Source organism: Dipodomys merriami, unplaced genomic scaffold, assembly GCF_024711535.1.
Source record: "Dipodomys merriami isolate MVZ:Mamm:240054 unplaced genomic scaffold, mDipMer1.0.p SCAF_3396, whole genome shotgun sequence".
Lineage (NCBI taxonomy): Eukaryota > Metazoa > Chordata > Mammalia > Rodentia > Heteromyidae > Dipodomys > Dipodomys merriami.
In genome coordinates, this window is record NW_027204933.1 from 5,994 (window position 1) to 19,077 (window position 13,084).

The 13,084-nt window shown below is 40.2% G+C and overlaps 1 long non-coding RNA gene across 1 annotated transcript; it reads right to left on the bottom strand.

Moving 5' to 3' along the window:
- Positions 1-3,051: 3,051 nt before the first annotated feature.
- On the bottom strand, positions 3,052-9,380 carry LOC138803222 (uncharacterized). Its single transcript, XR_011364910.1, has 4 exons — positions 9,199-9,380; positions 6,146-6,285; positions 5,599-5,639; positions 3,052-3,195 (listed from the first exon to the last, which is right to left on the bottom strand). It is a non-coding gene; the product is annotated as an uncharacterized lncRNA (long non-coding RNA).
- Positions 9,381-13,084: the final 3,704 nt, after the last annotated feature.

Here is a 13,084-nt window from a genome sequence, read left to right on the forward strand (position 1 = left end):
AGGCTAGCGCTCTACCACCTGAGCCACAGCACCACTTCCAGCTTTTTTCTTTTTGTTTATGTGGTGCTGGGGAATCGAACCCAGGGCCTCAAGCATGCAAGGCAAGCGCTCTACCACTGAGACACCTTCCCAGCCCCATCTTTTTTTTTAAATACATTTTTTATTGTAAAAATACTGTACAGAGGGGTTACAGTTACATGAGCAAGGTAATGAGTACATTTCTTATCCAGCATTGTTGCCTCCTCCTTTGTTTTACACCTACCATCCCTTCCCTCCCACCTCCAGAACTACACTTCCTTCCCTCCCCCATCTTCGTCCCCCCCTCCCCCCCGCCTAAATTGTAAAATTCATTTTTCAACATAGTGTCTTGTACATCTCATTGTTACAATGGGTCAACCTGTATCCCTATTTAAACATTTTCTTTTTTCCCTTCCCCTCCCCAAATTAGACTGACATCAAATATAGTGAAAACAGGGGTTATACCATGGGGGAAGAACATACAAAGCAACAGAAAAATCACATAGTACATTATAAATATGTTAGAAACAATAGCAAGCAAGAAAAAAACCACCGTGTCCCTATCTTGAGGTTCATTTTGCTTAACATCATCTTATCTGGTCATATGTACATAGCTTTTGACCTTTTCTGCTTGTCCCAGACATATACTAGTTATTGCAAATAAGGGAAACCATGGGTGCCCTGCATCTTGTATATACACTTCTCTAATTTGGGGAGGGGAAGGGAGAAAACAAAATGCTTAAATAGGGATACAGGTTGACCCATTGTAACAATAAGATGTACAAGACACTATGTTGAAAAATGAACTTTACAGTTTAGGCTGGGGGGGGGTGGAATGTAGTTTTGGAGGTAGGAGGGAAGGGATGGTAGAAGAAAAACAAAGAAGGAGGCAACAGAGCTTGATAAGAAATGTACTCATGACCTTGCTCATGTAACTGTAACCCCTCTGTACAATATTTTTACAATAAAAATGTATGAAATTTTTTAAAAACTGCTAAAAAAAGCTTTGCTCTTTTCCTACAGGACATATATTGTCCATTTTATGAATTTTCAGTCTGTGGAGTCAGTCAGTAGCTAACAAGTGGACAACGCATCCTTGTATTGACTTTTCTTCCCAATCCACTTCAATCAAATTCTTAGTCTTGCTGTCTTGTATCTGATTCCCAAATAAAAGCACACATAACCTTTTGCTGCAGGTTCCTCTTCCTGCAGGTTCCTTTTACTAGAGGACGCAGCTTAAGACAGAGTGCTGGATAGACAGCCTTGACTGACAGCCATCCAATCAGGAATATTAATAATGAAATTTGTGTACGTGAAGTGTTTATTTTTTATTGTTTCATACAATGGAACTTTTGGGTTTGTTCATTTTTGGCAGAGAATGCTTACTGCCCTGATATAGTACTTCCCTTTGGTGGATAAGGGAACTGACTTCAAGGAAAAGAGAGAACTTTTTCCATGACAGAGTTGGTGTTAATTTCCATGAGATATTTGCAGGGCGACATCGAATAGTAATCATTTAGAGGTGCATCTTCCCTTCCCCATCTCATCCAGAACTTAGTGGATTGTGATGGTAGCAAAGGGCATATTTTCCTGGCTGAGACTTCTTCTCCTTACCACATAACATCTGTTGAGATAATGGGCTTACCTGGTATATGTGGGGGAATGGTAGATTTTGATTTGTGTATTTATTTGTTTAACTTCATCCTTTGTTTTTTATTTTTTATTTATTTGAGGGAAGACTTTTTTGAGGGCAATGGAAATAAATGGGTGAGATTTTGAAGGAGTCGTATCTACTAATTTGCCATCTTAGGATCATTGAGCCAAATAATTATCATTTATTATGTGTTGTGCTTTATTTTTGGTACTAGGGTTTGAACTCAGAGACTTAACTTGCCATACAGATGCTGTACCCCTTGAACCCACACCTCTAGCCTCCTTTCCAGGTTGGTTCTTTTTGAGGTAAGGTCTTGCTTTGTGCCCAGGCTAGCCTAGGCTGTTTTATATCCATTTGCTGTGTTATACCTCAATTTTTAGATTTTTGTTTTGTAAAATAAAAACGTGAAGAAAACAATACTTAACATTGATAGAACATCTTCCAGATATGTTGAGTTTTGTCATTTAAAAAACTTACAATTTAAAAAAATTTATGCTACATTATGATGTGGTTGGGTGCTCTACTTCATGTCTCCTTTGTTTAGGACCTCAGGAGTTGCTACGCAGCTGGGCATGCACTTCCAACAACCCCTGCAGCCCGAAGAAGGGACACTATGAGGGTGCAGTCTTCCATTCTCATTGGCTGAGACAAGTCAGGTGGTCCCAGTGAGCCCCAGTGACCAAAGGCAGTGTTGCTATGCTTGGAGAGAGAGAGGCACAGATTCATTTAGGAACTGTCATAGTACATGTGGGCAGGATCTATTTTAAGCTCTTTTGTGGGCCAACAACCCCATGCAGTAAGTAGAATTGCTACCCTCGTGTTAAAGGTAGGGAAATTAAGGCATAACAAAGTTATTTCCCCAAGGTCATTTGGGTAGAAAGCGGTAGACGAAAGTATCAACCTCAGCAGTCAACCTCCAGATTTCATTCTCTTAAAACATCCCTCTGTATTTACCTTATAGGGTTATCATGAGAATATTAGATTGGAAGAGACTTGGAAAGTGTACATTATCAAAAGGCGCATTAGCCCTGTGATGGTTGTTACTGCTGCTCCCTGGTCTTAGAAAGTCCTCAGTTAAGAGAAATTGGCTTGATTCAGCCCCTTCCCCCACCCATCCAGGAATACACAGGTTTTTCAAGCAGTGTTATTACCTTTGCCATGAATGATTCCTACACAAACAACCCATCACCAGATTTGTTTTCCAGCAGAGGTCCCATTAACCTAAAAATCTTAGGCAAGTGTAGTGAATAGAATGAAGCAACAGCAGTCACTGAAGGGCCAGCTCTGTGAATAAGTCATGTCACACAATGTAAAGTGGGATAACACATTGTAAATTAATGTTGTTAAAATGAATACTTGATAGTAATACCAACGAAGGCTATTTACCATCAGCACTTGAAGCAACGGGAGTGGCATGGAAGCCAAGGCAATTTGCATTGCATGGAAACACTCAGGTTTGCTGCTGCCGATGAATTATCAAACACGTTGGCTGCTCTCCACATGCAGTGCTGTTTAATGTTTACCTAAAAAGTAATGGGGCAGTGATGTACTCTGTATGCCTTGGAAATGATGAGTGATAGAGGTCAGTGGTGAGGCATAGAGCAAAACAAAACAAAATTGAAGTTCAGTAGCCTGCCCCCTCTCTGGGCTAACACACCTGGCTTTCATCCTCTCTTGACATTTGGATAGGCCGTTCTGTCCTGGAGCCATGTCAAGATACTAGCTCTCATCTGCTCTTCCTGCCCTAAGCCAGCTTTCCTGGTGTGGTCTTATGATGACCAGCCTCTGGTTTTTGGTTTCTTTTTTTTAGGTGATTAATCATACAATGAATGAAATTGTACTTTCCATCAAGTTCAAGTCTTGGCTAAAAATTATGTATCCCAGAACCTTAGGGGTCCTTAATCTAAACTTGAAGGCATGTGGAAAACAAACCTAGTTTTGTGACCTCTCTTCATTCATCTCAAAACTCAACATCCCCTGCATTATATCCTCAGAGTCCTATTGCATACTTACATAGCTTACTCATAAGATAGACCTATTAGGAGAATTCAATCATAAAGGAGAATACACCAAAAATGAGAAGGAGAGAAAGAAATGTAGAGTGTTGATTACTTTGCCCATAGTTTAATCCACATGGGGCTCAAGAGGGGAATGAGGATCTGAACTGCTACCAGACTCTCAACTGCATGAACATATCTCTACTAAGTACAAAGTTTAGGGTTTAAAGATGTACAATTTCCATGAAGCATGGCCCTGGGCTCCAAGCCAACTTCATCAGGAACAAGGCCCAAGGATCTACATTCATTTCAGTGTTTCAGGGAGAACTTGCTGCGTTGAGCTAATTGAGCTTCCTCCTTTGGGATTTTGAGGACAATAATCTTTTATCTTAGAAGCTAAAACCTGTGCCCTACTGCAGTGAAGGAACTAGGTATAAGTTAACACCATTTAAGCTCATTCTTTTAAATTTAACTTAGTATAAAACCATATAGACTAGAATAGGACAGCTCATTACTGAATTTTCATTTGGTTGATTCTAGGGCTTCTCAAACTTAAGAAATATATAGGTTCTTTGGAGAAAAAAGACTATCATAGACCTCCCAATGAGATTAGGAACAAGTCTTATTAAAATGTTAACATAAACATAAAACTAGATATAAATTTGTTGTGCTTTGAGGCAATTATGAAACCAAACAAATAGAAATTACATACGAACATCAAGTAGATTAAATAAAATTCAAATTAATGAGCCAGGTGGCTCACATCTGTATCCTAGTTACTCAGGAGGCTGAGATCTGAGGATTGCAGTTCAAATCCAGCCTGGACAGGAAAGTCTGTGAGATTCTTATCTCCAATTAATCACCAAAAAGCTTGAAGTGGAGCTGTGGCTCATGTGATAGAGCACTAGCCTTGAGCAAGAAAGCTCAAAGACAGTGCCCAGACTTTGAGTTAAAGACTTAGGACTGGTACAGAAAAATGAAATTAATGATATTAAGTAGATATGTGGAATCTGTTAGCTGTAATTTGGGTATGATTCTAGGAGTCCATTGTGGTTGGAGGCAGTGGTCACCAGGGAGAAGTATTGTGAAGCAGTGTGAATCTTTAAGAGGTAGGGTCTAGTGAGAGGTCATTAGAGTTCTGTCCTCCAAAGGCATTGTAGGACCTTGATCTCCCGCCCCCTCTCTCTCCATGTGATCTTGCCACCATTAGTAACCATCACCAGAGTCCAAGCCTGTTCTCTCAGCTGGAACCTCCAAGACTATCAGAGTTTGTTCACAAGTAGTCTAGGGCATGTATTTCACAGAAGTAATGAAAAGCTGACAAATACAATGTTCTTCAGCTGAAATAGAACCCTGTCCAAACACAACTACTGTACTTTGGGCTTCAATGTAGGGAATAAGAGACTTAGACAATCCTATACTAACATTGCCCCTGTCTTTTATCTCTATTTCTCATCACTTAGCATGATTTTATTATTTCCTATGAATTGATGTAGCAGTATTGGGTAGCAGTATTTGGACCTGGAAGGATGATAAATGGAAAAAAAAGAAAAGGTCATTTCTGAAATAGGGTAGCTGAACTCAATTAGAAGGTGTTCATCCAAATGATCCACAATATGCTTCCATTGATTTCTTTTCACTTGTCACTGAAATTTCATGTGTAGACCCTCAGGGGCTATAGGCTCTAGTTTGAACACAGTGTTCTAAGCATATTTTCCTAATGACCTTCCCATTTTCCCCTCTAGCCATCTTCCTTCATCTTGTGTGCTATGATAGATTAGGTTTAAAAGACAGTTGGGAGACGTGTGATCTAGTTCTGGGTGGCAGCCTTAACTAGCTCTCTGACCCTTGGAATATCTCCTCTCAGGTCTCTACCTATCCAAGACCATTCATGCTCTCTTGTCCCACTTGAAATGGATTTCCACTCACCAACCAGCTTCTATTCTGGGCCTCTCCACTCATTCTTCACCCTACAGCAGAGGATAATTGTAAGTCTATTGGGTCACTTCCCTATTTAAGGCCCTTTCATTGATTGTGGTTCTGATTTTATTTATTATAAAATCCATGACCTATCAAGCTACAAGTGCTCCAGCCCCACCACTTCCCACCTTGCTATCTCTTGTTCCTTATAAAGAAAACCCCCAGGTTTCATTTTATTTTTTCTGTGCTTCCTTCTTTCTTTCTTTCTTTCTCTTTCTTTCTTTCTTTCTTTCTTCCTTCCTTCCTTCCTTCCTTCCTTCCTTCCTTCCTTCCTTCCTTCCTTCCTTCCTTCTTTCTTCCTTTCTTTCTTTCTTTCTTTCTTTCTTTCTTTCTTTCTTTCTTTCTTTCTTTCTTTCTTTCTTTCTTTCTTTCTTTCTTTCCTCTCTCTCCTTCCTCCTGTTTCCTTTTTAACTTAAAAGCTGTCCTTGTTTTCTAAGCATCCTTTAGATAGTAGCTCAAATCTCACCATTTCAGATAGGGCTTCTGATTACCCTACCTTGATTAGATTTCTCCATAAGCAGCCTTTGTCTCTCTCTTTTGTTGAACTTCTTCCTGGTTACAATTCGGAGGATGATGTGGGCATATTTTTCTCTGTTTCCTCCATGAAGGCATGTCGCACTAAGTCTAGGAATAGAGCTGGCAGCAGATATTTAATAATTGCATTAGTATTTGTGAAAGGATGAAGCCCTTCCATTGGGCTCTTTTTCTTTTTTGGGAGGGGGGTCCGGTCGTAGGGCCTGAACTCTGGGCCTGGGCGCTGTCCCTCAGCTCTTCAGCTCAAGGCTAGCGCTCTACCACTTGAGCCACAGCACCACTTCTGGCTTTTTTCTTTTTGCTTATGTGGTGCTGAGGAATGGAACCCAGGGCCTCAGGCATGCAAGGTAAGCGCTCTACCACTGAGCCACCTTCCCAGCCCCTGGGCTCATTTTATGTGTGTCTTTTTCCTTAGCGGCAAACTGGAGCTAATAATGTCCACTATGTTGACTCGTTCATTGCACACAAGAAAGGCCTCATGCAGTGTTTGACTGCCAGGCTTTGTACTTTGTACCAGGTTCAGAGAATGTCATGAAAAATTTCAAGGGGTCTTGAAAAGGGTCAAGTACAAGAGGTTAGGTATTAATGCCTGGGTGTAGGCGTGGGGAATCAGGGATGACTTCCTGGGGTGTTCTACCCCTTAGCACTAATAGTTCACTGCCTCAGGAACTTTCTGCCCCTGGTCCTGATAGTGAGCCTGCCTTTGATTTAGAATGAAGTGTACTTTACATGTGCTGGTTGAATGATCATGCACAGATACTTAGGTGACTATCATTCCTCCCTCTGTCTCTTACTTAACATAACTTCCTACGCATCTTCCTCCTACTTTCAGTCCAGAGAGCCCAGTGGAATGAATTTAGCTTGGTTGTTTATTAATTCCACAGACACAAAATGAGTACCTACTATGTGTCTGGCACTATTTGCGGTGCAGCTAAGTAATTGTTTCTGAAAGCATGCAGCTTCAGCCCTGATGGTGGACATACTAGTTGAGATTGGACATACTAGTTACAGAAAGTCTGGTCTTAGCACAATGTGGCGAGCCAGAGCAGAACTTGGAAACCTGGCCTTTCCCATTCTGCAGCCACGGGTGACATTGCCTGGATTCTTCATCTCTATGCTGAATATTTCCTAACTTTCAAAAGAGGGCTATCAATTCCTGCAGGGGGAAGGAAAAAGACAGCCATAGATAACATGATCAGGCTACATTATAATACTTGCATGTGTAAATTGCTATGGTAAAACACTTTTGTACTAATGATATATGCTGAAAAGAAAACACAGGAAAGTAAATCAAGCTCTGTTGGAGAGCAGGTAGCAGCAGGGAGAGGGGATAGTAAATGGAGCAATGGATGAGAGTTAATGTGGTTGAAATGCTTTATTTGGTTGACTGAAACACACCAGTGAAACCTGTAGAAATTGTGTCAAGAAGTGGGGATGGGAAGGGGATGAGGGAGGGAGATGGAGAAGGTGAGTTTGATTGTGATATGAATCCCCTCTTGTATATATAATATATACTAGTAAAACAATCTTGACATGAAAAGGAGAAAAAGAGGAAGAAAGAGGAATAGGTGAGCGTATAGAGGAAATAGAGACAAAAATAAAAATATCATTAACTTGGTGGCTATAAAATGCCAAGCAGAGATAAAGGTAAGTAAATGACTGCTGAGTACTTATTTATATGCTTAAGTATATGTGCGATGTTTAAGGCACAACACCCACACTTTTACCCAAACCTCCATATTTGGTTTTTTTGTGTGTTATAATAAAAATTTCAAGTTGAAATTTTCTATTTCTCTTGCATTGATTTGTGTTTCCTCATTAGGTTGTAACTCTATATTTTTTGGTGTGTTCTTTTTTAAAAAATAAGTTTTTTATTGTGAAAATACTGTACAGAGGGGTTACAGTTACGTGAGCAAAGTAATGAGTACATTTCTTATCAAGCATTGTTGTCTCCTCCTTTGTTTTTCTCCTACTCATCCCTTCCCTCCCATCACCCCCCCCCCGCCTAAATCATAAAGTTCATTTTTCGACATAGTGTTTTGTGATGTCCATGTTTGTTTTAAAAGAGGAAACTGGTATGCAGAAATTTTTCCCAGTTTTTTCAAGGCTGTACAACCAGTAAGCAATGAGGCCAATTTTCAGACCCGATCTAAATGACTCTTAAGGCTGTTATTCCCATTATTCCAGGGTGTCCCAAACAACCAAAATGTGTGAAGCACTGGAGAGACTCTTTCGGTATTGACTTAAATGCTTCCACATGTTTGTGGTCTGTTTCTTTGAGGTCCTAACCCTGGAAACAGATAGGATGGACTCAAGTTCATCATATCTCCTTGTGGTAACATTGGTACTTTTTTTTCCCTCTGTCCAGTTAGAAGTGCTCTTGAGAAGTCACAGATTTGCTGGCAAATCTGTGCAAATTTGTTAAATATGACAAATGTGTTTTTCTTTTCTTTTCTTTGTTGTTTGTTCAAACAATCAAAGGTGCTTCAAATCACCCTGTGGATACTCAGTGTCACAATTCTGGGAATTGCTTGCTCTCTGCAGATAGCTCCATGATGTTGACAGCTACTTTCTACATTCTGAGGACAACTTCCCACCCTAATAGTCATAGAGTGACAGGGTCCAGGTTGTATCTAAAAAAGCAAAGCCTGCAGTAATTTGGCGGCAGCTAGGCCCCCAGATACCCCAAGCCTAATCTGTATCCATCTTCCCTGTGTCCTCGTGGAGAGCTCTGGTGGAGTTCAGCTTATCTCAGCCTCAAAGCTAATAGAGTTAAACCAGTTGGTCAATTTCAACAGAAGCAGAACCAGTGAGATGTTACTGTATTCTGAGATGGTGCTAATAAACTGTAATAGATTTCAGCTAACAATTCAGTATAAATTAGACATCGGGCTTCTGCTGAGGTAATAACTTTTGGCACTAAATAACAGAAAATCAAGCTCTGTGATGTGTTTCAAACACACCTTCATTGAGCCTCTGAGATTCAGGCAGATTTCACTATTGATTACTACTTACCATTCGTCAAGCTTTAAGAAAACAGCAAACAACTCTAAAATGCACCCCCAAAAGATCCCAGACTTTTTGTTCCCACTGTCTCTACTCATTTATATAAAATTTTTCCTTGGACCCAAGAGTGAGTACAAGGTGACGGGGACTTTAATGGATGAGCCATGAACCAGGATATTAAAAGCATTTGTTCATACGTCTCTACAATCTTCCAGAATGTTCACCACTGAGGTCACTGTAGTTCAATTCTATTTAACAATGGTTTGAATGAAAGCTCCGTAATACAGAACTTGGGGGAAGCACTAGAACCAATTCAGATATATATCAAGTGGTGTGGATATGGTTAAGAGAGCTTGTTCAGGTCATGGCTTTGGCACTTATTATTTGTGTGATCTTGGGCAAGTCAGTCAAATTCCCTCATCTCTCTACCTTAAAGGGAGGTCATGAAGAGTAATGAACTGTGGGACTCCCAGTAAAAGTGCATTGTGGGCTGGGAAGTGGTATCTAAACATAGCTGTAAAATTCAGTGACTGCAACCTTTCAAGGGATTGCCTTATGCTGGGGTTCTGGAGCTCAGTGACACCAACATGAGCCTTGGAAGCAGTCAGAATTTCCTTTGCTACAGACACACTGGCCTCACATGCTGGTGCCCCATAGCACCCATCACCCCGCTCCCTCTCTCTCTTACATGTAGGGCCATGCTCAAAGGTCAGGGCTATAATTTCTCTGTTGGTTTTCACAAGAACAGGAAATCCTGTTCTTGTGAATTCCTTATGGAGTCATGGTGATGAAAATATGACTATTTCACTGTATCGCACACACATTTTATTGGTGCCAGTTCTGGGGCTTGAACTCAGGGGCTGGGTGTTGTTCCTGAACTTTTGTGCTCAGCACTAGTGCTCTATCACTTGAGCCATAGCTCCATTTTTGGCTTTTCTTGGTGTTTAATTAGAGATAAGAATCTCACAAACTTTCCTGTCTGTGCTGGCTTCAAACCACAATCCTCAGATCTCAGCCTCCTTAGTAACTAGGATTACACGTGTGAGCCACCAATGCGTAGCTTGACAGTTATAAAAACCAGTTTAATATATTTAGGAGTGGATTGTTTCTCTTGGTCATTGTCAGATCAGAGCTTATTAGCAGCATTCTTTTCTTTCTTAATGTCACAGACCAATGGTGTATCTTGTAATAGAGATCATATTAGATCTGATAGAATATGGAATTCTGTGCCTGCTGTGAGCCATTTTCTCTTCGGCATGTTAGACACAGAGTGGAGTTCAATCTTTCTTAGTTGTATAAACACCCCATCACAGTAGGGAATGCAAGTCAAACAAGGAGTCAACAAAAGAATTTCACATTTTTTGTATTGTGTTTTGAAACAATACATTAAGAGGACTGATAAAAAAAAATGTATAGTTATTTGGGCTACTTTTGAGATGTCTCCTGAAGGTCTCTTTGAGGAGGTGAAAACTACAAGAAGCTGACAGCCAGCAGGGAGTTACACGGTATATTAGTTAACTTTGTTTCACTATGATGAAATAACATGTTACTTATGAAGTCGAGAGAGGTTTATTATTACTTCTGATTCTAGATACTCAAGTCCAAGATCAGAAAAGCCTTTTGGTTTAGACCTCTAGCAAGGTCATGGCAGAAATGTGTGACAGAACCAATCATTACATCTTGAGCTAGAAAGGAGAGGAGAGAAGAAGAGATGAGACAGCTGTCCAACAATTCTTTCCAAGGGCACACCTCCAATGATCTAGGAAGTTCCCACTAAGTACCATCTTTAAAGGTCCACAGCATCTGCCAGTACTGGCATCCTGGAGATCCAATACTTACATACAATCCTTTATTGTGTACTTACTAAACCACAGCACACAGTAAGATCTTTTAATGTGAAGAAACAACCACATGGTCCTTGAACTGGAAATGAGGTTAGTGGTTGTCCCCATGTGCATAGTTCTCTAAATATGTACAAATGAGAATAGCAATATATTTTCTTTCTTTTCTTCCTTGATGTTTTTTTAAAATCAAGATTCCAGTTTATCTTCTTCATCCAGGACTGGATTACATTCCTACAGCTGCTACAACAAAGTGCCACATACTTGGCTTCAAACAAACAAATGATCTCACAGCTCTATTTGTTATAAGTATGGAAACTAGGATGTAGGAGAAAATATATTCCATGACTTCTGGTGTTTGCTGCAATTCTTTTGGGATTCTGTGACTTTTAAACACATCATTGCAATCTCTGTCTTTGAAATCACATGGTCTTCTGTATGTCTGTGCCTCTTCTTTTCTTATAAAGACACCAATCATACCCATTAGGAACTATTCTGATTTAATGTGCTCTTCTGTTTACTTGATTTCATCTACAAAGACTGTTCTCAAACAAGATCATATTCAAATGTATCAGGGACTGGGACTTGAATGTATCTTTAGGGGGCCACAATTTATCTCATAAAAGAGACTTTGGTAACACATTTCAAGAAGATGTCTGAATGGAGTCCAATACCACTGTGAAAACATGGGATCCAATCTTCTCACAGATCTTCTACATTTTGTCTGAAGATGAAAGCCATGACCCCATCTTCAGTGTGCAGGATCCAAATGCCTGTTTTCCCAATGGACATTTTCCTATTTTTCTGTTAGCATAAGGGATTTTTCAGTGTTAAAACTGAAGCTTTGTCGTGGTAGAAGCATGAAACTTCCCCAATACCTTTAAATTGAATTGTCAATTACAACAATCAATAGCATTACCTTTGGAGCACATGAGTGGCAGCCATAGCCAATTGAGAAGTTCCACATAACTTAGTGGCCAGTTGCCATCAATAGTATTGGTATGGAATGGATAGTTAGCTAGACACTAATGGTTCATGCCTGCAATCACTAGCTACTCAGGAGGCTGAGGATGGAGGTTCAAAGCTAGCCCATGCAGCAAAGTCCATAAGATTCTTCTCTCTAATTTACCACTAAAAAAGCCCAAAGTGGAGCTGTGACTCAAATAGTAGAACTCTAGCTTTGAGCAAAAAAATAAAAAGCCAAACGAAAGCATGAGGTCCTGAGTTCAAACTCAGTACTGGTGTGTATACATGTGTGTGTGCGTGAGATACCAGAACTGGAAGAAGGACTCACCTTTTTCTGATTCCCACTCCAATGGTTGCTTTTCAGCTTCCTGTTCCCTCAAGGCTTCATCAATATCCAACAGACTTGTGAAATCTCCCAGCTTGTCATCTGACCTGAAGCCCCAAGAAAAAACTTAAACAGTCCACGAGAAGGTCTTAATACAAAAGTTCAAGCTTTAGGAAACGGAGAGACATTAATTAAGTCATTGTGAACAAAGAAGTGCCTATCTGTTTTCCAAGATTTGATGTCATTGCTATGGGGCTAGCTTGTTTTGACCCAGTTGAACACTGGTGGATCAAAACGTGTTACCCAACTACTTAACCTGTAACTACAAGACTAAGATTCTGAATCTAATTAATTGGATCCTCTGTACAATTACCATTAAGACTGCTTTAAAAGATTCTGAGAATGAATATCCTGGGTTCCAGCCTGGGAGTAGGAGTGGGGGGATGGGCTCAAGAGTGGAATGGAGAGTTCCCAATTATATCCTTTTATAGGCTTTGCATATCGCCCTGTGAATATACTAGCTATAGAAAGGTTCTAGTGCCAGGCCTTGTGTTCCTGAAAAATTATAACCATGTGATATTGAATGCTGAGGTAATGAGTATCAGCACACAAGCTGACACTTGCCACTTCTGAACACGTGTCATGAGAATTTATACGTCCTGAAGATAGAACTGCTTCTTGCCCAGGAAGAAGATCTTACAACAGTTGTCTAAGTCTGGTACATTTCACATTCTTCCACAAAGCTCATGATGGTTACATGAGT